This window comes from Crinia signifera, chromosome 4, assembly GCF_055691185.1.
Source record: "Crinia signifera chromosome 4, ASM5569118v1, whole genome shotgun sequence".
NCBI classification, from domain to species: domain Eukaryota; kingdom Metazoa; phylum Chordata; class Amphibia; order Anura; family Myobatrachidae; genus Crinia; species Crinia signifera.
The window spans coordinates 124,613,889-124,641,546 of NC_139220.1; the positions used below are offsets into that span (position 1 = coordinate 124,613,889).

The following is a 27,658-nucleotide window of genomic DNA, read 5'->3' on the forward strand; positions in this document are numbered from 1 at the left end:
GGGAGAGGTTGGAAGCATGGCTGCACGGAGAAAAGACGGGGAAAGCAGGGCCGAGCGACGGGGAGCGGATACCGTCGTTGCTGCTCGAGCGTCTCATTAGCTCGAGCGTCCCATTAGCTCTAGCGTCCCATTAGCTCGAGCGTCCCAGGCTCCGGGGAGGAGGGGTCGGTGTGCTATACGGGCAAGCGTCGGTCGCTCGATATACCGCCAAACGCCTAGGGGCCTCGTGGAAGCGGGGGGGAGGGAACACTGGGAGAGGTTTGGGAAAGGTTGGAAGCACAGAGAAAGGACGGGGAAACCAGGGCCGTGCGACGGGGAGCGGGCATACAGTAGCCCCGGGGAGGAGGGGCAGCGTCGCTCGCGAGCGCTCGAGGCAGTTTCGCTCGGAGGCAGGGTTACACAAAATGGCCGCCAAACGCCTAGGGGCCTCGTGGAAGCGGGGGGGAGGGAACACTGGGAGAGGTTTGGGAAAGGTTGGAAGCACAGAGAAAGGACGGGGAAACCAGGGCCGTGCGACGGGGAGCGGGCATACAGTAGCCCCGGGGAGGAGGGGCAGCGTCGCTCGAGAGCGCTCGAGGCAGTTTCGCTCGGAGGCAGGGTTACACAAAATGGCCGCCACATGTCTACGGGCCTCGTGGAAGCGGGGGGGAGGGAACACTGGGAGAGGTTGGAAGCATGGCTGCACGGAGAAAAGACGGGGAAAGCAGGGCCGAGCGACGGGGAGCGGATACCGTCGTTGCTGCTCGAGCGTCTCATTAGCTCGAGCGTCTCATTAGCTCGAGCGTCCCAGGCTCCGGGGAGGAGGGGTCGGTGTGCTATACGGGCAAGCGTCGGTCGCTCGATATGCCGCCAAACGCCTAGGGGCCTCGTGGAAGCGGGGGGGAGGGAACACTGGGAGAGGTTTGGGAAAGGTTGGAAGCACAGAGAAAGGACGGGGAAACCAGGGCCGTGCGACGGGGAGCGGGCATACAGTAGCCCCGGGGAGGAGGGGCAGCGTCGCTCGCGAGCGCTCGAGGCAGGGTTACACAAAATGGCCGCCACATGTCTACGGGCCTCGTGGAAGCGGGGGGGAGGGAACACTGGGAGAGGTTGGAAGCATGGCTGCACGGAGAAAAGACGGGGAAAGCAGGGCCGAGCGACGGGGAGCGGATACCGTCGTTGCTGCTCGAGCGTCTCATTAGCTCGAGCGTCTCATTAGCTCGAGCGTCCCAGGCTCCGGGGAGGAGGGGTCGGTGTGCTATACGGGCAAGCGTCGGTCGCTCGATATACCGCCAAACGCCTAGGGGCCTCGTGGAAGGGGGGGGGGGAGAGGGAACACTGGGTGCAATGAGCGTTTACATACAGAATACAGTTTAAAAATAAGGTATATTTATATCGAAATACTGATAGAAAAAGATTTACCGTTCAGGAACTTTTGCTAGTAGCACTTGAAACCAGCCGAGTTCCGTGAGGCCAGCAAAGATTTCAAATGCAAGCAGAAGTACAGGAACGGTATTCGGAAGTACAGGAACGGTATCAGGAAACTTCAAGAAGTCTTGAGAGGAGAGGAGCCGAACAGCAAGTCAGCTTACGAAGAAACAGGTTTGCCGAGTGGTAGCTGGAGTGCCTGGGGACGCCCTTTTTATGTGAAACAAACAAAAGGTTTTTCCCGCCCAAGATCCAGACCCTGAGATTGGTCTCTGCAGATATGTTTGGGGCGTGAACAATTTCCATAATCCAATCACAGGACCTGCTTTGGGCGTGGAAAAAACCTTTTGTTTGTTTCACATAAAAAGGGCGTCCCCAGGCACTCCAGCTACCACTCGGCAAACCTGTTTCCTCGTAAGCAGACTTGCTGTTCGGCTCCTCTCCTCTCAAGACTTCTTGAAGTTTCCTGATACCGTTCCTGTACTTCCGAATACCGTTCCTGTACTTCTGCTTGCATTTGAAATCTTTGCTGGCCTCACGGAACTCGGCTGGTTTCAAGTGCTACTAGCAAAAGTTCCTGAACGGTAAATCTTTTTCTATCAGTATTTCGATATAAATATACCTTATTTTTAAACTGTATTCTGTATGTAAACGCTCATTGCACCCAGTGTTCCCTCCCCCCCCCCCCCTTCCACGAGGCCCCTAGGCGTTTGGCGGTATATCGAGCGACCGACGCTTGCCCGTATAGCACACCGACCCCTCCTCCCCGGAGCCTGGGACGCTCGAGCTAATGAGACGCTCGAGCTAATGAGACGCTCGAGCAGCAACGACGGTATCCGCTCCCCGTCGCTCGGCCCTGCTTTCCCCGTCTTTTCTCCGTGCAGCCATGCTTCCAACCTCTCCCAGTGTTCCCTCCCCCCCGCTTCCACGAGGCCCGTAGACATTTGGCGGCCATTTTGTGTAACCCTGCCTCCGAGCGAAACTGCCTCGAGCGCTCTCGAGCGACGCTGCCCCTCCTCCCCGGGGCTACTGTATGCCCGCTCCCCGTCGCACGGCCCTGGTTTCCCCGCCCTTTCTCTGTGCTTCCAACCTTTCCCAAACCTCTCCCAGTGTTCCCTCCCCCCCGCTTCCACGAGGCCCCTAGGCGTTTGGCGGCCATTTTGTGTAACCCTGCCTCCGAGCGAAACTGCCTCGAGCGCTCTCGAGCGACGCTGCCCCTCCTCCCCGGGGCTACTGTATGCCCGCTCCCCGTCGCACGGCCCTGGTTTCCCCGTCCTTTCTCTGTGCTTCCAACCTTTCCCAAACCTCTCCCAGTGTTCCCTCCCCCCCGCTTCCACGAGGCCCCATGGCGTTTGGCGGCCATTTTGTGTAACCCTGCCTCCGAGCGAAACTGCCTCGAGCGCTCTCGAGCGACGCTGCCCCTCCTCCCCGGGGCTACTGTATGCCCGCTCCCCGTCGCACGGCCCTGGTTTCCCCGCCCTTTCTCTGTGCTTCCAACCTTTCCCAAACCTCTCCCAGTGTTCCCTCCCCCCCGCTTCCACGAGGCCCCTAGGCGTTTGGCGGCCATTTTGTGTAACCCTGCCTCCGAGCGAAACTGCCTCGAGCGCTCTCGAGCGACGCTGCCCCTCCTCCCCGGGGCTACTGTATGCCCGCTCCCCGTCGCACGGCCCTGGTTTCCCCGTCCTTTCTCTGTGCTTCCAACCTTTCCCAAACCTCTCCCAGTGTTCCCTCCCCCCCGCTTCCACGAGGCCCGTAGACATTTGGTGGCCATTTTGTGTAACCCTGCCTCCGAGCGAAACTGCCTCGAGCGCTCTCGAGCGACGCTGCCCCTCCTCCCCGGGGCTACTGTATGCCCGCTCCCCGTCGCACGGCCCTGGTTTCCCCGCCCTTTCTCTGTGCTTCCAACCTTTCCCAAACCTCTCCCAGTGTTCCCTCCCCCCCGCTTCCACGAGGCCCCTAGGCGTTTGGCGGTATATCGAGCGACCGACGCTTGCCCGTATAGCACACCGACCCCTCCTCCCCGGAGCCTGGGACGCTCGAGCTAATGGGACGCTAGAGCTAATGGGACGCTAGAGCTAATGAGACGCTCGAGCAGCAACGACGGTATCCGCTCCCCGTCGCTCGGCCCTGCTTTCCCCGTCTTTTCTCCGTGCAGCCATGCCTCCAACCTCTCCCAGTGTTCCCTCCCCCCCGCTTCCACGAGGCCCGTAGACATTTGGCGGCCATTTTGTGTAACCCTGCCTCCGAGCGAAACTGCCTCGAGCGCTCTCGAGCGACGCTGCCCCTCCTCCCCGGGGCTACTGTATGCCCGCTCCCCGTCGCACGGCCCTGGTTTCCCCGCCCTTTCTCTGTGCTTCCAACCTTTCCCAAACCTCTCCCAGTGTTCCCTCCCCCCCGCTTCCACGAGGCCCCTAGGCGTTTGGCGGTATATCGAGCGACCGACGCTTGCCCGTATAGCACACCGACCCCTCCTCCCCGGAGCCTGGGACGCTCGAGCTAATGGGACGCTAGAGCTAATGGGACGCTAGAGCTAATGAGACGCTCGAGCAGCAACGACGGTATCCGCTCCCCGTCGCTCGGCCCTGCTTTCCCCGTCTTTTCTCCGTGCAGCCATGCTTCCAACCTCTCCCAGTGTTCCCTCCCCCCCGCTTCCACGAGGCCCGTAGACATTTGGCGGCCATTTTGTGTAACCCTGCCTCCGAGCGAAACTGCCTCGAGCGCTCTCGAGCGACGCTGCCCCTCCTCCCCGGGGCTACTGTATGCCCGCTCCCCGTCGCACGGCCCTGGTTTCCCCGTCCTTTCTCTGTGCTTCCAACCTTTCCCAAACCTCTCCCAGTGTTCCCTCCCCCCCGCTTCCACGAGGCCCCTAGGCGTTTGGCGGTATATCGAGCGACCGACGCTTGCCCGTATAGCACACCGACCCCTCCTCCCCGGAGCCTGGGACGCTTGAGCTAATGAGACGCTCGAGCTAACGAGAAGTTGACGCATTAGCAACTGAGTGCTGTACAGTACATCATTGTCAATTATTACCACCAACGTTGTTTTTTTTTGGGGGGGGGGGAGGGGGGGGGGGTAAAGGTACTGTAACATTTTTTAAAAAAAATGTTTAATGTACTATAGTAATTTGTATTGCGAAAAAGTCCATGTACTGTATTTCTAAATGTACTGTCTTCTCTTCATACAGGGAAGTCTCTAGTACAGCTGTCCAAAATGCCAGTTAAGATCAACAAGGCGATGAGCAAAATAATTGCAAACATGAAAAAAGAAAATAAAACTACCAAAGAGATCCAGGCTTGGCTGAGGGAAAGTGGGATTGTAGTCACTTTACAAACAGTGCGCTATCATGCTTTCGAGAGAACAACGGCCAGAAAGGAAATATTTGCTCCAAAGTGCTCTTGGTAAGATCAGTGTTGTGTAGTAAATTACCTGTAATGTACTGTACTGTATTGTTTGTTAAACTGGTACTGTATAAACTACTGTACTGTACAGTATGTCCAGTAGTATTAACCTTTGCTGTACTACAGTAATATAGAACATGAAACGTTTCAGTCATTGCCTTGTACTGTACTGTACTGTACATTAACTCTTATTTACTGTGTGCACTGTAGGAGAGCTGAAAAAATTGTGGAGAAAATAACTCGTGAGAATGATGAAATCTCTGCTCGACAAATTAAAAACATCTTCAAAACAGAGTATGATTTTGACATATCACTCACCAGCATTCGAAAAATGCGTCGGAAAATGGGATGGAAATATTGTGCTACAAGGTACAGTACAGTAAGAGTTTTGTATAGAGCAGTAATGCGCGCCATTTCACATTAACCCCTTGAGTGGTGGGTTTTGCTGGGACAGTACAAACCTACAGTACCAGGGCAGCGGCGGCAGAGCTTGATGCTACTGTTCCTCATAGTGACAATGGCGTCATGATGAGGGATTTTCGTGGCAGCTCTGGAGGACTCGGCCTGAGCACTCGCCAGCCCCCACAAGCCGCACCAACCATACCCGGCAGTGGGGGAGGGGTGGGGGAATTGACTGGAGGTGCTGCACCAGTGGTGCACACAAGGACACCACTGGCGTACACCTACTGTATAGTGGCATGCCTTGAGATTTTCCGGGACAGCCCACTGCACCAGCACAGCTGAATCCGGAAAATCTCCAGGCATTCAGTACAGTACCACTCAAGTGGTTAATACCTACATTATTTGCATACAGTACTGCACGGTTGTTTAATGATGTCTATAATACAGTACTGTATTAAATTACCTGTATATTTTTGTGCTGTTGACAGGATAACTCCCATGGTTAGAGATGTCAACAAAGAGAAGAGAGTGGAACAGGCACGTCGTTGGATTGAGAGCGGTGAAACTTTTCAGGATGTCCTTTTCACCGATGAATCCTCAATTGCACTCGAGAGGTTCTCGCGAATGTCATTCCGTAAGAAGGACCATATCTCATTGAAGCCACGGCCAAAGCATCCACTGAAAGTCCACGTATGGGGAGCCATATCACGATTGGGAGCTGGCCCATTGTTAATGTTCGAAGGTACAGTATAGTACAGTACTACTGTGTACAGTATACAGTACCATGCGTTGTCTGTGTTTGTAAGAAATAATGTACTATACTGTACACTACAATAATTAAAATTGAATGCAGTGGTTATTAATAAACAATACTGCTTTTTTCTCTAGGGATCATGGATAAACAATTCTTTCAAGAAAGAATAGTAGAGGGATGTATGGTGCCATATGTGCGGAAACGTTTCCCATCGCATCATAGACTATTCCAGGACAATGATCCTAAACACTCTGCCTCTGCAAAATTCATGGAAGAGAAAGGCATCAATTGGGAACGCACACCACCAGAGTGAGTATTGCTTTAATATTGTACTGTACTTTTATGGTTTTATCAAGATTGTATGCTTTTCTGTTCTAAAAGAAACATTATTGAAATACCTTTATTGTATCATACTGTTTACTTTAGATCCCCGGACATGAATCCAATTGAATTGGTATGGGCTCAAATGAAGTATTACATCAGGAACACTGCGAAGCCGACAACAAAACAGCAGCTGTTGGATGGGATCCGTAAATTTTGGCAAGAAGTGCTGACACCGGACATTTGTAATAATTGCATAAATCATCTATATAAAGTATTGCCTGTTATAGTCAAAATAAATGGACAACCCAGTGGTATGTAGTACTGTATTAAAATAGTATAGAAGTACTTAATCAGTCTGTTTTCTGTGTGTTTCTCTATGAACCCCCACCCCAAAATACTGTATAATAAAAATAAAAGTTGTGTGTGTGATGTTACAGTACTGTACAGCAGTGTTGCAAGCAAGGGGGTACGGTGTGGTACAGAGTACTGTACCTGTAAGAAATACAGTATGTTGCAGGTACGCAGTACCACTTACTCCCTGACCCACTGTCAATTCTATTTTTAATTTAAGTCTAAATATAATGCATCCGCAGCCCGCCCACTCAGCGTTATGATTGGCGTAGCTACCGCTACTGCTGATTTAGCCTGTCACACTGACAGGCATCTGCAGTGGCGATAGCATGAAGAGCAGGCTCCACAACTGTAAGCACAATCTGCCCAGCTCTCCGCCAAGCAAGAGCCAACCGACCCCCAGTCATTTCCTGCTTCTCATTCCCTGTCTCCTGATGCCACGCCACTATTGTCATTTAGGGCCTTATTCGCATTCACTCTTTCTGTCACAATTCTTCTTAGATGGACAAAACTGCAGGTGGGGCAGATGTGCAGTATAATGAGCAGAGAGAATTAGATTTGGGTGAGTTACAGTATTTTGTTTCTGTGCAGGAAAAATACTGACTGCTTTATTGTTACACTGCAATATAGAGCTTACTGTACTGTACTTTGAAGTACAGTACAGTAAAAACCCCACCCAAATCTAATTCTCTCTGCAATAGTAAAATCTACCCCACCTGCAGTGCACATGGTTTTGTCCATCTAAGAAGAATTTTGTCAGAAAGAGTAAATTCGAATAAGGCCCTTAGTCACTCTTCTAGCTTTGTGTGACCACCAACACTCATGACACATGGCCACACCCATACAGTATTTGGTAGAGCCCATGAGTACTGTACCACCAAGAAAAAAATTCTACCTGCACCACTGCTGTACAGTACCTTTTGTTTATTATTCTGTCCTGTAATGCACCTTGCTACTGAACTGTACCTTGTCCCCTCTGATTGTACTGTATGCCATATTATCCATCTGTTGTCAATAAAAGTATTTTACTGTACATGTGGATAACAAGTAGAAAAATGTTGATTCGGTGCGATGTACTGTACTGTAGACAGTCTGTTTTACTGTATTTGTGTGTCTTGCTGAACCCCCACCCCAAACAAATTAAAAAAAAAAAAAAATCTGTGTGTGATTTTTTTTTTTTTTCTATTCTGTACTGTACTGTACCTTGCTACCTTTTCCCCACTGATTGTACTGTATGCCATATCATCCATCTGCTGTCAATAAAAGTGTTTACTACAGTATTCAGTATTTGCAGTAGCATACAATAAGTTACTGTACAGTATCGTCTCACGCTGGAAAAAAGACAAGGATACATTGGAGTAACAATAAAATATTTATAAATACAGTATGAAAAAAAAAGAAACAACGCCAGAATAACAATTAAATTAAACGAACTAAAAATTGGAAAATGAAATCAATGAACTGGTGCATCAGCACCCGCGCCGCCTCAAGTGCCCTGAGCCGCTGAGCCCTCTGTTGTTGTTCTGTGGTGGGGAAGTAAAATGTTAACGTTACTATAGTGTACTGTACGGTAAGTACTGTACTGTATTATTATTCTACAAAAGCAATCCCAACCACTGACATACTGTACTGTAACTGTACCTCTATAATTGGGGCCGGTACCCGGGCCAGGCCCCTGCGAGTCTGATCCTGGCCTGTGCTGGCTTATCCACAGTTGGTGTCTTGGGCCCCCATGGACGATTGGCACTGTAGTGGGAGAAAAAGTGAGCATTACAATACAGCATGTACAGAACCTGTTCCACTTAGTGGCCCTTCTTCACTTCAACGGTGGTGGTCGTACTGTACTGTACAGTATGCCATCAAATAAAGCATGCCATGCCAAAAGAAGAAGCTGGTGGGTGGGACAGGCTTTTCTATTGGAATTACTGTTCAGGACTGTGTCAGAGGCGGAACTCAGTTCCCTCTACCATTGGAAACCAGTTGCCCATCACTTTTACACCTCTGGTTACAGTGCAGTACTACAGTAATTCTTACCACTTTCATCGTCCTCCTCCTCATCTTCCTCCAGCTCCATGGCCTCCACCTCAATGATGTCTGAGTGGAGAAAGGAAAATACAGTAAGTAGTACAGAAAAAAAAACATCATTTGCCTACTTACAGGTACTGTACTGAACATGTACTGTACAGTACAACTCCATAGAAGAAGGTCCTAATGGTGTAGATTGAAATGTCTGCACACCATCTCCAAGCGGGCACCACCCACCTACAGTAGTGTACTGTACAAACAGGCAAGGCCCAAAGTCTGCGTGACACCCAGCGCAGAGCCCCCCCAAAGTGAAGTCCTACACCAAAGGCATTGTCAGTTCCTCCAGAACCACCTGCACTTCCAACCACTTCAACAGCCAACCCCCACCTCCGCATTCCACAAAGCACCCCCTCCACCGGACCACTGTACTCACTGCCTGGCTCCTGGTCCTCCTGCTGCTCCACCTCCTCCTCCTCTTCCTCCTCGGTGTCGAGGAGAACCGCCTCTTCTTCCCGGGTGTGGCCTAGTGATGCTGCATTAAAAATAAAAAAAAATAAAAACATTGTAAACGTACTGTACTGTAAAGTAAATTCCCTTCTACTTTTAGAACTCCATAGAACGGTTGTGTCAAAGTCATGGCCCTCCAATTGTTGTGGAAGTACTGTACACATCCCACCCAGCATGCCATGCCACAGTTTTAACAATCCATCATACTGTACTGTACTGTATACAAAAAGTGGCATGCTGGGATGTGTACAGTACATATGTACTGTACAACCAGCAAAGGCCCAAAGGCTGCGTGACACTCAATGCAGTGCACCCCAAAGTGAATGCCTTCGCTGAACGGCATCTTCAGTTCCTCCAGAACCACCTGCACTTCCAACCACTTCAACAGCCAACCCCCACCTCCGCATCCCACAAAGCACCCCCTCCACCGGACCACTGTACTCACTGCCTGGCTCCTGGTCCTCCTGCTGCTCCACCTCCTCCTCCTCTTCCTCCTCGGTGTCGAGGAGAACCGCCTCTTCTTCCCGGGTGTGGCCTAGTGATGCTGCATTAAAAATAAAAAAAAATAAAAACATTGTAAACGTACTGTACTGTAAAGTAAATTCCCTTCTACTTTTAGAACTCCATAGAACGGTTGTGTCAAAGTCATGGCCCTCCAATTGTTGTGGAAGTACTGTACACATCCCACCCAGCATGCCATGCCACAGTTTTAACAATCCATCATACTGTACTGTATACAAAAAGTGGCATGCTGGGATGTGTACATATGTACTGTACAACCAGCAAAGGCCCAAAGGCTGCGTGACACTCAATGCAGTGCACCCCAAAGTGAATGCCTTCGCTGAACGGCATCTTCAGTTCCTCCAGAACCACCTGCACTTCCAACCACTTCAACAGCCAACCCCCACCTCCGCATCCCACAAAGCACCCCCTCCACCGGACCACTGTACTCACTGCCTGGCTCCTGGTCCTCCTGCTGCTCCACCTCCTCCTCCTCTTCCTCCTCGGTGTCGAGGGGAACCGCCTCTTCTTCCCGGGTGTTGCCTAGTGATGCTGCATTAAAAATAAAAAAAAATAAAAACATTGTAAACGTACTGTACTGTAAAGTAAATTCCCTTCTACTTTTAGAACTCCATAGAACGGTTGTGTCAAAGTCATGGCCCTCCAATTGTTGTGGAAGTACTGTACACATCCCACCCAGCATGCCATGCCACAGTTTTAACAATCCATCATACTGTACTGTATACAAAAAGTGGCATGCTGGGATGTGTACATATGTACTGTACAACCAGCAAAGGCCCAAAGGCTGCGTGACACTCAATGCAGTGCACCCCAAAGTGAATGCCTTCGCTGAACGGCATCTTCAGTTCCTCCAGAACCACCTGCACTTCCAACCACTTCAACAGCCAACCCCCACCTCCGCATCCCACAAAGCACCCCCTCCACCGGACCACTGTACTCACTGCCTGGCTCCTGGTCCTCCTGCTGCTCCACCTCCTCCTCCTCTTCCTCCTCGGTGTCGAGGGGAACCACCTCTTCTTCCCGGGTGTGGCCTAGTGATGCTGCATTAAAAATAAAAAAAAATAAAAACATTGTAAACGTACTGTACTGTAAAGTAAATTCCCTTCTACTTTTAGAACTCCATAGAACGGTTGTGTCAAAGTCATGGCCCTCCAATTGTTGTGGAAGTACTGTACACATCCCACCCAGCATGCCATGCCACAGTTTTAACAATCCATCATACTGTACTGTATACAAAAAGTGGCATGCTGGGATGTGTACATATGTACTGTACAACCAGCAAAGGCCCAAAGGCTGCGTGACACTCAATGCAGTGCACCCCAAAGAGAATGCCTTCGCTGAACGGCATCTTCAGTTCCTCCAGAACCACCTGCACTTCCAACCACTTCAACAGCCAACCCCCACCTCCGCATCCCACAAAGCACCCCCTCCACCGGACCACTGTACTCACTGCCTGGCTCCTGGTCCTCCTGCTGCTCCACCTCCTCCTCCTCTTCCTCCTCGGTGTCGAGGGGAACCGCCTCTTCTTCCCGGGTGTGGCCTAGTAATGCTGCATTAAAAATAAAAAAAAATAAAAACATTGTAAACGTACTGTACTGTAAAGTAAATTCCCTTCTACTTTTAGAACTCCATAGAACGGTTGTGTCAAAGTCATGGCCCTCCAATTGTTGTGGAAGTACTGTACACATCCCACCCAGCATGCCATGCCACAGTTTTAACAATCCATCATACTGTACTGTATACAAAAAGTGGCATGCTGGGATGTGTACATATGTACTGTACAACCAGCAAAGGCCCAAAGGCTGCGTGACACTCAATGCAGTGCACCCCAAAGAGAATGCCTTCGCTGAACGGCATCTTCAGTTCCTCCAGAACCACCTGCACTTCCAACCACTTCAACAGCCAACCCCCACCTCCGCATCCCACAAAGCACCCCCTCCCCCGGACCACTGTACTCACTGCCTGGCTCCTGGTCCTCCTGCTGCTCCACCTCCTCCTCCTCTTCCTTCCTACAGTATACCGCATTGTCGATCCCTATTCACACACAGCCCCAATTGTTTATGGTGTACTGTACAGTACATGTACTGTAGGGTGTGGATTGAAATGTCGAATGACATAATGTCGAATGTCAAAATGTCGACACCACAATGTCAAATGTGTAAAAATGTCGACATGGGTTAATGTCGACATTTCAAAAATGTCGACTGCCATAATGTCGACTGGGGTTATGTCGAATTGCTCTTTTGGGGTTTTTTTGGCCCGAAATGTCAACAGTGTCGACATGGACACTGTTGACATAGTGAATCGGACCCTCGCATCGCTCGCTTCGCTCGCGATGCTTAGGGCATTTTTACACATTTGACATTGTGGTGTCGACATTTTGACATTCGACATTATGTCATTCGACATTATGACCGCATGCCGTACTGTGAAAGTGCGCCGTTGATATGGTCTGCTGCCCAGGGCCCACACAGACCATATCGACGGTGCTCTCTAGAGCCGCCAACCCCCCCTCCCTGTACCCCCCTCGGTACAGTACTGTGCTTACAGCGCCTGATGGCCTGAAGTCTCTCAGGATCCCTCCTGACCAGGTCACTCCAGCGCCGCTCTAAGGAGCGGATAGACCGCTGACGGCCAGTGTCCCTAAGGATAGCCCTGCGGGTCTTTCTGTAGGCCTTCATTTTCTCCTTGTTGCTGGAGAGAGTCCTGTCTCTCCAGCGCACAAGGTGCCTCAGCTCCCGGGTGCTGTACGGGCCCTCTCTGCGCTCCGCCATTGTACTGTACAATGCAGTGGTGCACAGCATACAGTACAATAAAGCACAGGTGACGCAAAATTTCGGCGCGGGGGTCCTAGACACATGACTTTCATCATGCGCCCAAAACTTTATTTAAAAGAGTTTGGAGATACTAAATCGCTAGGACATACTGTACTGTATAGTTTTATTAAATATCATTCTACAAAATACTGTACACACTGTATTCCAATAGAAAAAACCCTGAGGATGGCCCGCCAGCTCTGGAAGCACGTCTGGCACGGCCCGCCCCTTCGTGGATTCTTTGCTCTGCAGGAGATGTTGAAGTGTAATGACCTGTATTAGCCGACCCCCTCCACCCCTGGGGGGAGGGGAGGAGGCGCTTGACTTCATTACTCCTTGCAAGAGACAATACAGTATTGCAGCGTGTGAAATAGGGCTTTCTTAAACCAGTCACCCCCGGCAAACCTCGCACTGGACGCTTCAACTCATACTGTAACTCTTGGTCCTCGCGGAGGTTCAGTCGCATTAGCGGCTAAATCTCCCGAGTGTACTATCTAGATTCGGCCGCAGATGCGCCTGAACCTCCGTGAAGTCTGGTCTGTCAGGACTCGGCTTGTGAATCCTTCAGTACACATTTAGTGGTCTACGCTAGCTTTATTGATTACTGTGCATTTATAAATAAATAAATAAATAAATAAACATCAAAATTATCTTACAACCCCCTCCCCTCCGTAATCGAACTCGGGCCTCCTGCTTGGATTGCCGCGCAGCTAACCACTAGACTACTGTACGGTCATGTAACCCGTGGCAGGATGTGATGGCAAAACCAGTACCCCTGCAGCCTCTGAGACGCCCCCCTGGCGAGAACCCCGAGGACGGCACGGCCCGCCCCTTCGTGGATTCTTTGCTCTGCAGGAGATGTTGAAGTGTAATGACCTGTATTAGCCGACCCCCTCCACCCCTGGGGGGAGGGGAGGAGGCGCTTGACTTCATTACTCCTTGCAAGAGACAATACAGTATTGCAGCGTGTGAAATACTGTAGGGCTTTCTTAAACCAGTCACCCCCGGCAAACCTCGCACTGGACGCTTCAACTCATACTGTAACTCTTGGTCCTCGCGGAGGTTCAGTCGCATTAGCGGCTAAATCTCCCGAGTGTACTATCTAGATTCGGCCGCAGATGCGCCTGAACCTCCGTGAAGTCTGGTCTGTCAGGACTCGGCTTGTGAATCCTTCAGTACACATTTAGTGGTCTACGCTAGCTTTATTGATTACTGTGCATTTATAAATAAATAAATAAATAAATAAACATCAAAATTATCTTACAACCCCCTCCCCTCCGTAATCGAACTCGGGCCTCCTGCTTGGATTGCCGCGCAGCTAACCACTAGACTACTGTACGGTCATGTAACCCGTGGCAGGATGTGATGGCAAAACCAGTACCCCTGCAGCCTCTGAGACGCCCCCCTGGCGAGAACCCCGAGGACGGCACGGCCCGCCCCTTCGTGGATTCTTTGCTCTGCAGGAGATGTTGAAGTGTAATGACCTGTATTAGCCGACCCCCTCCACCCCTGGGGGGAGGGGAGGAGGCGCTTGACTTCATTACTCCTTGCAAGAGACAATACAGTATTGCAGCGTGTGAAATACTGTAGGGCTTTCTTAAACCAGTCACCCCCGGCAAACCTCGCACTGGACGCTTCAACTCATACTGTAACTCTTGGTCCTCGCGGAGGTTCAGTCGCATTAGCGGCTAAATCTCCCGAGTGTACTATCTAGATTCGGCCGCAGATGCGCCTGAACCTCCGTGAAGTCTGGTCTGTCAGGACTCGGCTTGTGAATCCTTCAGTACACATTTAGTGGTCTACGCTAGCTTTATTGATTACTGTGCATTTATAAATAAATAAATAAATAAATAAATAAACATCAAAATTATCTTACAACCCCCTCCCCTCCGTAATCGAACTCGGGCCTCCTGCTTGGATTGCCGCGCAGCTAACCACTAGACTACTGTACGGTCATGTAACCCGTGGCAGGATGTGATGGCAAAACCAGTACCCCTGCAGCCTCTGAGACGCCCCCCTGGCGAGAACCCCGAGGACGGCACGGCCCGCCCCTTCGTGGATTCTTTGCTCTGCAGGAGATGTTGAAGTGTAATGACCTGTATTAGCCGACCCCCTCCACCCCTGGGGGGAGGGGAGGAGGCGCTTGACTTCATTACTCCTTGCAAGAGACAATACAGTATTGCAGCGTGTGAAATAGGGCTTTCTTAAACCAGTCACCCCCGGCAAACCTCGCACTGGACGCTTCAACTCATACTGTAACTCTTGGTCCTCGCGGAGGTTCAGTCGCATTAGCGGCTAAATCTCCCGAGTGTACTATCTAGATTCGGCCGCAGATGCGCCTGAACCTCCGTGAAGTCTGGTCTGTCAGGACTCGGCTTGTGAATCCTTCAGTACACATTTAGTGGTCTACGCTAGCTTTATTGATTACTGTGCATTTATAAATAAATAAATAAATAAATAAATAAATAAATAAACATCAAAATTATCTTACAACCCCCTCCCCTCCGTAATCGAACTCGGGCCTCCTGCTTGGATTGCCGCGCAGCTAACCACTAGACTACTGTACGGTCATGTAACCCGTGGCAGGATGTGATGGCAAAACCAGTACCCCTGCAGCCTCTGAGACGCCCCCCTGGCGAGAACCCCGAGGACAGCCCGCCAGCGTCTGATACCTGTAGTTCTTTCATGGATTGTCTGAGTTTGTCCTTTCATAGATTAGTGCTGTCATGTACTGTAGTACTGTACTTTATTTTAGCGCAAGTCGATACCGTCCAACTCTGGAAAGGCAGGAGGCACTTTGACTTCAGCGCCTCCTCCATTTGCTCACTTGTACTGTATTGTACGTTCACTAGTGTCTCATTTTAATTTACTTTACTGTACTGTACTTTATCATTTCCCACGAGCACCTCATCGTGCATGAGCGTCTAATCGCGCACGAGCTTCTCATACAGTATAGTAATACGGCGAATGGAGGAATCACTCCGACTGTATCTTGATGGAGCATTAGCCACCCAGTGGTGGCAGATTGTATTACATGGCGAGCAACCATGTAGCTTGGCGGACGCCAGCGCCATAAAAATATCGATGCGCCAGAACCTCCGCCATGGCGTCCAGGCGGCAATAATAAGGCCGGCGCTATCTGTATAGCTCACTTCCTATAGCATTTGCTGCATGCAGAGATTGGGTGTGTCAGGATTGGGCCCCAACCCCCCCCCGGGTGGATTCCCCGAGCCATCAAGGGGTCCACGGAGCCCCCATAAGAAAACTTTCCGCTCACATGTTTAATCTCAATTCAGTTTAGGGTGAGAGGAATGACCATCAATAGAGTGGGACTGAATTGCTGTAGCTACTGTAGTTACTGTGGCCTGGGATCAGGAGGTAATTTTAATAGATGTGTTCCAGCTCTGAAGGGGTTAAAGTATGCTTATCAAGACGATCTTAAGGGCAGATTTTATATCTGAAGCCAGGGGAGATGTGTGCTTGAAGTGTACACCCTTATTAGTGTCAGGTTGGCAGTTGGGCAGAGTGGATTTTAGGGGTCACTCACCAATTGATGATCCTGGGTGTAAGCAGGCTTAGGGCTGCACAGCTCCCCTGTATTACAGCCTGTTCTCTCTTCTCTGGAATAGTGACAGGGCTAGAGATGGTGGGCGCCGCTGTCTCTGTCTACCCAGTACTGCAGCAAGCCCTGGTGAAATTCCAGGTGGCTTTATGTCCTTAGTGGAAGGTGTGTTGTGGGTGCCTGGGTCGGCTATAGCGCGGCAGGAGCCTCGCTTCTCTCTCTGCCGTGAGCGTTTAGTCCCGAGACTGCGCTGCGACCTGTTGCTCTAATTTAGTCCGCGGCTTCCGGTGCACGGGTAGGCCGCAATCCGCGAGTCACCCCGACTCCGCTGCCTCCCGTCGCAGACACCGCTCGCCTCACGGAGCGGTCAGCTGTCTTCTTCGCCCGCCAGCGTCCGCCGGAGCGGCCCGGGGACTCCATTGTAGGACTATTGGAGCAGGAGCTCAGGAAGCCTCCGTCCGTCCTCAATGGCTGCCAGGCCACCTTCTTTTAGCACGAACTGTGCATGGTATGTATTTTATGTTGTTTGTATGTGTATATGTTTTTGAAGATTAAATACATTAATTAGACATGCTGTGTGTTATTAATAATTCCTCCCAGCGCAGATACTCTTTGCTATTTTTTTCTATTACAAGGGACTGACTATACCTATATTTATCTGCTGCTTTTTTGAGAAAGAACCCCGAGGTAGCCCCTGTGAAAAACTGTCCTTGTGACAGTGGTCACCATTTGTCTATGTTGAGTTGCATATTCCATTTGTACATCCACATCTCCAGCTTATCTAAATAGTTCTGTATTAAGGAGACATCCTCCTCTCTTTTGACCACCCTGCCCAATTTGGTGTCGTCTGCGAAGATTGACACAATGCTGTGTATTCCCTCCTCAATGTTGTTAATGAATATGTTAAAGAGAAGAGGCCCCAGGACAGAGCCTGGTGGCACCCCACATAAAAGTGGGATCCAATTTGAAAATTAACAGTTTATTACCACTCTCTGTTCCCTGTCCTGAAGCCAGTTCCCTACCCAGGTACATATTTTTCCCCTAGGCCCAGCAGCTCTAATTTATGAATTAACCTCTTATGTGGCACAGTGTCAAAGGCTTTGGTAAAATCTAGGTATACCACATTGATTGCCTCACCTTTATTCAGGTTTACACTGACTTCTTTATAGAAGCTAATAAGTTTGTTTGGCACGACCTGTCCCTGACAAACCCATGCTGGTTCCCACTAATTTTCTTATTGTGCCTCAAATAATCCTGTACTTAATTAATTAGTATTCCTTCAAATAATTTCCCTATAACCAATGTTATGGCCCCCATACATCAGCAATCACAATTAATTGTTTTTCAGATCCAGTGATTTTTTTTCCCCAGATAAATAGTTTCTTCAATCTATTTGACATGCACACACATTACAGATTTGTTTCAGTGATCGGCAGATTTTTCCTATTAGAATGCCCACACATACAAAAATGATACTCCAATAAAACCAGATTTTTTAAACATGTTTAAAACTCTGATTCAGCAATCGATTGGCGATCCCTATTAATTTTTGATTGGGATTTCCAAAAGGCGGAGCCCACACATTAAAGATTAATTGTGACAATCATTTCCAGAACAGATGATTGTCACAATTAATTGCTGATATATGGGCCCATTAGGCTTACTGGTCTATAGTTTGCTGGATTGTCTCTCTTTCCCTTTTTAAATATTGGCACTACTTCAGCTATTCTCCAGTCCCTAGTAACAACTCCAGATGTAAATGATTTATTAAAATTGTGTGTAGCGGATACACTAACTCCCTCAATTCCATCAGGATCCTTGGGTGAATCTCCTATTTAGGTCATGTGATTTATTTATATTTAGTTTGCATAGTTGCCTATGGACATCCTCCACAGTGATTTTCATATTTAGTAATGCCACTGTCGCATATTTATTGGTGACTGTAAATTCCCCAGCTTGCTCTTCCCTGATAAAACTAATAAGAAAAATGAATTAAACGCTCCTGCTTTAGCCGTATCCTCAGTAACACTAGCGCCATTGCCTTTTGTTATGGGGTCTATGTTATCCTTTTTGAAACTTTTGCTGTTGATGTACTTAAAAATTTGGGGGGATTCGTTCTGCTGTTTGCGGCTGTTTTCAGTTTGTTTTCCCTTGTAGCTGCTCTAATAACTCTTTAACATCTTTTATTAGACTCTTTTTATAGTCGAAGTGCCCCTTGGTCCCCATTAGCCTTGTATAATCTAAATGCTCTCTTCTTATTGCTTTCCTTACTTTTTATTTAAACACAATGAACTGTTAATAAAATAAACTGTTAATAAAATAAATTAATGTTCAACGAAATCATGTTGTGTCACTATTTATCAGATGTTCAATTCCTTTTGTATTTGATATTAAATTGGCATTGTTTGTCAAGCTTTAGCCCAATACATCCCCCTGCCGAGTTGGTTTTTCCACAAATTATGTAATGTAATGATCTTTCAATACGTTCAGTAATCTCATGACTCATTTGTCCAGTCGGGATGCTGGTGACGGTATTTTGACTGCTGACACCCTGACTGCCAGGATGCTAAGGGCATCTCATACATTCATTTAGAATGATAGAATTTAATTTCTTTTTTTTTCCAATTTCTAACAATACACTACCCACAGATGCATATATCTGTTGGGGACTAGCTCCACCAGCATCAGCAGGGTAGCTAGTATTGAGGCACTGCTCCAAAACCATGTGATTGTTAAACTGAGATCGTCATTTTTTTCATCATTGTTTTTAAGTTACCATAAAAAAATCTTACCTTACCCAATGTCAGGGAATCTTACCTTTCCCAATTATTGTTAATAAGTTCTAAAAACTACTGTATACACACATATTACATATGTCCCATTCCCCATTGCTCTGCAAAATGGTTTAGCACAATGTATAAATCTATACTCTTCGGCTGGATTTACTTTTAAATCTTTAATGAGGCCCATTAGGAGAGAGATATCTTGTAAAACGAGATTACACCTTGGTATGGACAGACTGACGGAAGTGTGTTTTCAGCCCTGGCATTTGAGCATATGTGCCTGTCCCAGGTGCGTACACATTACATGGGGCATGGCCACTGCTCACCGGGGGGCATGCAACAAGTCTGGGGAACCTGGCACTCCCACATCATTCTTTGCCACAGGTACATCTGCCATCTCAGTTGTCTGTGTGGCTGGACTGGCCCAACAATCTATCGGCCTATATGGCCTTTGCCAGAAGTGCCAGGTGGCCAGTCTGGCGCTGGCTATATGAAAGAAAAACATAACAAACATATAAGACATATTAAAAGATAGCCTCCAATCAGTAAAGAGCTGCATGGCGACAATGACTTACATACAGTACTGGCAGTGACAGACTGGGCCACTGAATCAGCTATGGCATTTGAGCACGTGCCTGCAGTGCACATGTGCGCTGCTGATCCTGGCTTGCAGGAGAGAGGCGAATAGCCACATGTGATGACTGGTCAATTTTACTCTACTTTACAGTAGAGTATCCTAAAACTGTATTCTTAAAATGACTTCACATTAATAAAAAGGGGCTGCTAAGTTAGAGGAGGGATTCATGAGACTGCTGCAACAGTATATAAACTATATGTTAGGGCAGTGAGTAAGTGAGAAAGTAATAGGATTTATAGGTTAGACAGGTGTGGTCTGGAGGTGGTACAGAGGATGGTCACTGCAGATTATAAGGAGCGAGCCTTCTGCTACAGCTAAACCTAGTACATAGAAACTCAGTACTGTTGAATCCCAGTAGAAAGCTTGTCAGTGTCAAACTCAGATTTGCTTTCTGCAGGAGTGGTTATAATAAACATGGTGATAAATAAGAGGGATTGTTGGCAAGTGCACTTAGAGAAAAGCATATTAAAAGTTTTATCAGCTCTATTAAAGATTCACAAGAGAAGCGCCGTCACTCTTCAAAGAAGATAGAAGAACACTTGAGAGAATACTTCCTCCCTCTCCAAACCAACACAAAAAGCAATAGCAAGCATTCATTTGCTTTATGGCCTTATGCGTCTGTCTGTGGAAGAAGACACTTGTCTTAACCTTTCAGTAAAAGAGAAACATAAATCTACTGTTTGCAATGTCTCTTGGGTAAACAGCCTTAAACCAGACAGTTTTTCATTCAGTTACTAACAAGCCACTCTACCAGTACTTCACTATTTCATGTTTGAAGTCACTTCTTTACTAGAAGGAACCTCCTCCAGTAGGCTTCATAAGCCTGGATCGTGACAACACCCAAAGAAGGCAAGGACCTGACTTGTATATAAAATATAATACAAGAAAAACCTTATATCCCCACACTCACTCCACATGCAAGCAGGTGTCAGATGACTCACCGACTGTCGGAATTCTAACGGTCATTTCTCCTACATTGTAAACCCAACTGAGCACGACAGTCAGAAACCCGTCTTCCATGATCTAGTTTCCCTAGTAGGGGTCCACGGCTGCAGTGTGGAGAATGCAGCGAGCACGCAAGGGGCATGAATGTGTTTGCCCCCCTGTTGGGCTCCTGAGTCAGGATTCTGATGTCGGAGAAATGACCATCGGAATCCCAACTGTCCGAGATTTATACCACACCCATGCAAACGACAGCGTCTGGGATCTGGAACCAAAAGCCCAAAGATGACATCAGTGACCAGAGCCCACAGCACCAATAATAAAAAATATGATAAAAACAGAGTTGCTCCAGGGCTAAAGCACATAATAACTACTTCATGCATTAATACTGTGCATATGTAACATGCGTGATGGCTCAGGTGCATACCAGACCTCTACCGACGTGAAGGTACTTACTTAAGTCTACATCTGCACATCCTGGAAAGTAACAATTTCCTAAATATATCTGACACAATTATTTCATGGAAATCTAATCTCCCTTACCATATTTTGCAGCTTTTCACATTAAGTTATTTCCTCCTGGTTAAATTAATGAGATAATATTTAACATAACTTTCTGTAACTGTTTCTCTCCAATGACTTGGAGAGAATTTACGCATGAATCTGTCTGAAATAAAATCATTGAGAGAATCGCAATGAATCTCAATGAATGCTGTAACATCATCTTCAAATTGTTTAATGCAATATGTCCTGCCAATTATCAGATGCACATTTCTGATGTGTAGGCAAAATAGTTAGAAATTAGCAAAGGACAGCTCTTTCTATAAGATACAAGGGGGTACATTTCCTAAGATTTACTAAGATTGGCGTTCTATTGAAGATGGGATGTTGTCCATATCAACCAATCAGATTCTATCTATTAACTTATAGAAGGTGCTAAATAAATAATAAATAGAATCTGGTTGATATGGGCAACATCTCATCTTCAATAGATCTACCAAATCAATAAATTTACCCCCAAGAACTTCCCAGTTTATAAACAGGGAGTTCTTCTGAGCATTTTTCCAGGGTCACTTTAAGTCCCTAATACAGGCCTGGCCAACCTGTGGCTCTCCAGATGTTGTCAAACTACAAATCCCATCATGCCTTGAGACAGTTTTGCAATAAGGGAGTGTTAAAATTGTGGCATGGCATGCTGGGATGTGTAGTTTCACAACATCTGGAGAGCCACAGGTTGGCCTTTCCTGCCCTAATAGAACCTTTTACAGTCTAATGCCTCTACCTTGGTACGGGAAGCGGTCATCTATTAGAATTAACTTAGGTCTACAGTCATTAGGTCGACCCCACTAGGTCGACTGGCAGGAAGGTCGACCTGACTTAAGGTCGACATGGGCCAAGGTCGACATGACTTAAGGTCGAATTTGCATAAAGGTCGACATGAGGAAGGTCGACTGGTCATAAGGTCGACATGGGTTTTTCACTGTTTTTTGAGCCGACATGTGCCGACAGGCGGTATTTCATGCCCTACCATCCACTAGGGCGTGGTGGGAGAATAAAATAGTGTGCCGAGCGCAGCGAGGCACCGTGCCCGAAGCATGGCGAGCGAAGCGAGCGATGCGAGGGTCCGATTCTCATTGCCAACTGTGTCCATGTCGACTGTGTCGACATTCGGATAAAAAAACAGTGAAAAACCCATGTCGACCTTATGACCAGTCGACCTTCCTCATGTCGATCTTTATGCAAATTCGACCTTAAGTCGTGTCGACCTTGGCCCATGTCGACCTTAAGTCAGGTCGACCTTCCTGCCAGTCGACCTAGTGGGGTCGACCTAATGACTGTAGACCTAAGTTCATTCTGACAGATGTATCGCTTCCCTTGGTACTCAGCCCCAATGAACATCTAGTGTAATCCAATTTGTGGTGGGGAGGTTCTTCAGGTTTTGCAGCAACAGTCTGCTCCTCTACTTGGCCAAAAAGAGGAAAGAGCAAAAATCGATACTAATATTATAAAAATGTTGTTTGTTTATGTCAGTTTGTTTCAAGTTGGGACAGAAACTATTCAACCAATTTTCATGAAAATGCATAATCTTTTAGTGTCAAATCCTAGAAAAAACTGCACACCAGCACTCACTTTATCCCACCAGCACTCACTGCAGCCACCTCACCCTTGGAAGCATTTATTAATACAAATAAAGACAAATTCACAGAAAATTTAGTTAAAAACTAAATTCAAACTTTTATATCAAGTAAAATGTATATATTAGGTACTTGTGTAGTTTCACGACGGCAGCTTACACTACATTTGAAGCTACGCTAATAGTGTAGCCCAACGGCTGCCTTACCTGTGTAGTTTCACGGCGGCAGCCTAAGCTACATTATCAGCGTAGCCCAACGGCTGCCTTACTTGTGTAGTTTCATGGCGGCAGCCTAAGCTACGTTATCAGCGTAGGGTGCCGCCGTGAAACTACACAAGTAACTACCGTACTGTTGCCAGAGCATTTCTAGGGCTACATGTTATTTCTTTCTTTTATTTCTTTCCTTTCTTTATTCCTTTCCTTCTTTCTTTCTTTCTTTCCTTTTCTTTTCTTTCTTTCTTTCTTTTCTTTCCTTTCTTTCTTTCTTTCTTTCTTTCTTTCTTTCTTTCTTTCTTCCTTCTATCTTTCTGCAGTGATTTCCCACATGCATTAGTATCATCATCGCACATTGGGCTGAGCCAGGCTTGCCTACTTTCTGGCTGCCCTCTCCAGGAGATAGCAGCCAGCTCAGTGAGGCAGGGGGGGGGGGTCACCGGTGGGGGCAGAACAACTGGGTGGTCAGCGCAAACACATCATCATGGCCGGTATTTCAGGCATTACACAGTGGGGGCCAGGGATCCAATGACACGATTCATGCCATTTGGTCCCACGGACCCCCGCCCCCCACCAAGGAGGGGCATCACAGGAGACTGACAGCTATTCAGGGGGTCGGGAAGGGAACCTGATTTACGGGACCGTCCCGGCTATTCCGGGAGGGTAGGAAACCCTGGGCTGAGCTGATCTCCCGGGGAGAACAGGCCTCTCCAGTAGCAGAGTGTGATTGCAGCTGCACATGAAAAAACGCTGTCAGAACTGCTATGATATGCATGTGTTCACTCAACCACTCCCTGTTACCACCCCAAGCATTGACTGCCTGTCATTCGCTTTGCTACTGATATTTCACTGTGACCATGCTGAGATACATGCGCACTGCAAAAGCATCGATCGATGACCCCATTGCTTAGCATACACATTACGATCCACTAACAGAAGGAGTTGGTTGGAGACGGGAACAAAGGTATGGGCATTGTTATCATTTGTACTATTATTAGCATAGTTTGGATGCTTATGCAAGGGTAGTTTAGATTCATGGAAAAGAGTGATTTGAGTTTATGGAGTTTTCCAGCGTGAATATACCAGCGGGAGGTAATTAGCAGAGGTTATATATATGTAGTATCTGGACAATCACACGTCCTCTTTGATTTCTGATGCAGTGAGAATTTCCCACCAATCTCTTCCTTGTGGGTAGCTGTTTGGTGTGTTAGCCTTTGTTTGGATTGTCTGGGTGGAAAAGCATCACAGTCAGCCAATATATGTTGCACATACTGTAAGGTGTTTGCAGATTGCTGACTGGGGTAGGGCTGGGGTACAGGGGGCATGGCCAAATGTGGGAGGCGTGGGCACATCTAAAAAAAAAAGTGAAAAAAATCAGTGAGGGCTAGAAAATGGGCAGCCACAAGGTGAAGGGGCAAATGACCCGTTCCTGTGGCACTGCACACTGCAAAGAGGTAACAGTTGGCAACTGAACAACTCAACTCAGCCATTGTTAGACCTTTTCAGCAAGCCCCGGATAAACAGTGATCCCCCCCCCCATCTCCCCCTCCCCCCCCATCCCCCTGTTCCTTGCTGTCTTTGAGTATCACAATCTAAAGGGAAAAGCATACAAAATACAAGTCTCTGTGCTTATCTGTAGACTAACTGGTGTCTAGTAAAAGGGGTACATTTACTAAAGCTTCTAAAAATGAAAGAGGTGATGGTGCCCATAGCAACCAATCAGATTCTGTCTTATCATATTCAAGGATGAAACAGACAAATGATAGACAGAATCTGATTGGACACTATGGCAACATTAACGTCTTTTCATTTCTAGAAACTTTAGTAAACTTGCCTCTAAGGAAGTCAGCTTATGTAGTTAAAGAAATACTTGCTTATTTGTCCAGAATGGATTGGAGGCTCCTGAAAATCTGGTGGCACTCCCGGATACCTGGAAAATTGTCCAATTCTACTGCATTCAGCTGGCCCCCTGCCTGCACTTCCTGTTTGCACCCCAGCCCACCTCGCTTATGGAGGAAAAAGTGGGTGGTAATGTAGGCATTGTAAAGCAAAGGGTGGTGCCGCAATATCGCAATCATGTCTCGAAAGAGGAGTCTCAAAGGGTCAAGACTGACCCCTATTGTGGAATCATGCACAATTGTGTATAAAAAAGGTGTAATATTACATGCAGCCTGCAGTGGGAATCCTTATAAGTCACTTATAATTTTACCCTTGTATGTCTTATTTTCATGTATTACTAATCACACATTGTAACCTACAGTATATAGCACACCCAATATGGCTGCCAACTGGGACTCTCTTGTGTAGTATGATCAGTGACCGGTTCTAATGATTTAGGTAGGATATCTCCTGCTCCCATTGTGTGAAGGAGGAATAATCCTTGGAATTGATGACCAAAATGGCTGTTACGTCCTTAGTATAGTACATCACTTGTTTCTGTATTTTATGCAAATTTAAACCTCTGTATTATGTTAAAAGTATCTGAAGAGCACATTCAGTCCTATTGCAGAAAATGGTTCTTGTGTAATATCTGGACGCCCGATTTTTTGATTGTATGCCTTAACTTAAGGCATACAATCAGATGCGATGGACCCCATTTTTGGGGAAAAATCGGGTCGATCACATGCGATGCGATGCGATCGACCCGATTTTTACAATGGATCCAATGTTAAATGGTCCCTGAGACCAGATTTTACATTGGTTTCAATGTTAAATGCCCCCCAGACCCCATTTTTTATTGTATACCCACCCTGTTCATACCCCCACTATCCATGTGGGCATGGAGTGGATTTTATATAGTGTGGCGAGCGCAGCGATCCCCGCGAGGGGACGCGGATTACTTAACATGTATTCCGCGTCACCACGCGGGGCTCGCTGCGCTCGCCTCACTGCGTTTGCCATATGCAAACGCAATATCACCAATAGCCCATAATGACAATGTGAAAAAAGTTTTGGGGAGATTTTTGCAAATTTATTCAAAATAAAAAACTAAGAAATTGCATGTACATGAGTATTCACAGACTTTACCATAAAGCTCAAAATAGAGTTCAGGTGCATCCTGTTTTCTCTGATCATCCTTGAGACAGTCCTACACTTTAGTTGAAGTCCACCACACAATCAGTTTATTGGACATGATTTGGAAAGGCACACACCTGTCTATAATAAGGTCCCACAGATTTTTGTTCCCGTTCGCAGATAAAAGTCAGTCTGGACTGACTTTTATCTTTCCGGAGATAGCCGAATCCGGGGTGGGCGCTGATGGCATGTGCCGAGCAGGCATTGACACGCCTGCATTCGCAGGGGAACGCCCAGCGTTTGTTATGGGCTCACCAATAAAACACTAGGCGTTCCTCTGCTCCAGCCCCCTGTCCGCCCCATTCCCTGCCCTCACAGAAGAATTGCTTTGGAAAGTGTGATACTCGTCGAAGGTGTTCGCACAGGGAGGCTCTACATTAACATTGCAAACTGCATCAAATATAGGAAATACACGCGGACGAAGCTGCAGGTAGATGCTAGTAGATGTATAAAGGTGAAATCTCCTAGAATGCAGGATGTATTCAGCATTCCATCTATAATACAGTACATTCCACCAATTACTGCAAACATTCTTATCACATATGTACAAACTTATGCAATTAGCATTGCAAAGGACAGATCTCTCCCGATGACAATTGTCCCTTGAGATCAGCACTGGTCACTGGAATTCTGAGTTTAGAACCCAAGACCATGTGTAGAGTGATGTGGCAGCCACAGAAGTGCTGGTAGGAATCTGATGGCCATCGTTAATGAGGACATTCCTCATCCGAACATGCTGGACTCCCTGTACGGGTAGAGGCGGGCAGCTGACATCCGGTGATAGTTACCCACCCCCAGAAGCCGAGCCACTCCCTAATTTCCATGCGAACACCCAGCATTTTCATCAGAACACCCATAAAACGCTGGTCGTTACCATGGGCGCAGCCCGTTGCGGCCGCCCCCACCCGCCCCACGCCCCTTGCCCTTGTAGGAACCCAGCGTATGCACATGTGCAGAAATGTGCATGCACATTAGAAGTGCTCCCTTGTGAGAAAGTCTGTCAGCCTTCAAAGTTTGCTGTATAATTACCATCAATGTGCCTTTGAGCTGTTCTTGATTTATTCCACCAGGGTGTGCTCTGTATTCACCTCCTTTTCGTTTTAATGTAGGCATTTTTAAATATATGTATTTTTTCTTTGTATATATATATATATATATATATATATATATATATATATATATGTATTTAGTTTGTTGTGAAAAAATGTATATTTACAAGTTAATTCATTATGGAATAGAAGATGTGACCAATTTTAGATAATTGTAATATCACCCATGACACAGTAATGAATGGTACAATTCTTAAAGAATAAGGATAAAGGATTAATACACCTCTGCTAGAATATGTATGATTTGTCCACAATGTATATCTTGTCAGGTGAATGCCAAAATCCCAATGCAGATACGGCTGTAATGTTAGTTAAAACATTTTAATCCTGTTTAAAGTTGTATAGCCTACACAGTTTAACACATGACATTATGCCATCATCATTCTCCGAGCGGAATATTCCGTGTCGAAATATTAACTACTTTCCTTTCTGCTTGGAGACAGCATAATAAAGTCATAAGCTGCCATAGAGTTTTTATATTGCAGTGCTGATAAGCTAAAATGGTTCTCAACTTCAACCTTCCAGTATTCCCAACAATTCAAGGGGTTGATTCAAGTTAATTTGCTCATTCTGGTTGATTTGCACCTTTGCAAGTCAACCAAAACGCCACATGCCGACCGCAGAAACACCCACCTGCCATGCGGACCGTGAATATCCCTGCATGTATGCGAATGGATGTTTTGCATAAACATCCATG

At 47.3% G+C, this 27,658-nt stretch overlaps 1 long non-coding RNA gene across 1 annotated transcript in view; it reads left to right on the plus strand.

Annotated features, from left to right (window-relative positions):
* The first annotated feature begins 15,979 nt into the window (after window positions 1–15,979).
* Window positions 15,980–27,658, plus strand: part of LOC146074379 (uncharacterized) — a 34,864-nt gene continuing 23,185 nt past the window's right edge. Inside the window, exon 1 of the long non-coding RNA XR_014473422.1 lies at window positions 15,980–16,576. This is a non-coding gene — a long non-coding RNA (uncharacterized LOC146074379). The remainder of the gene's footprint in view (window positions 16,577–27,658) is intronic.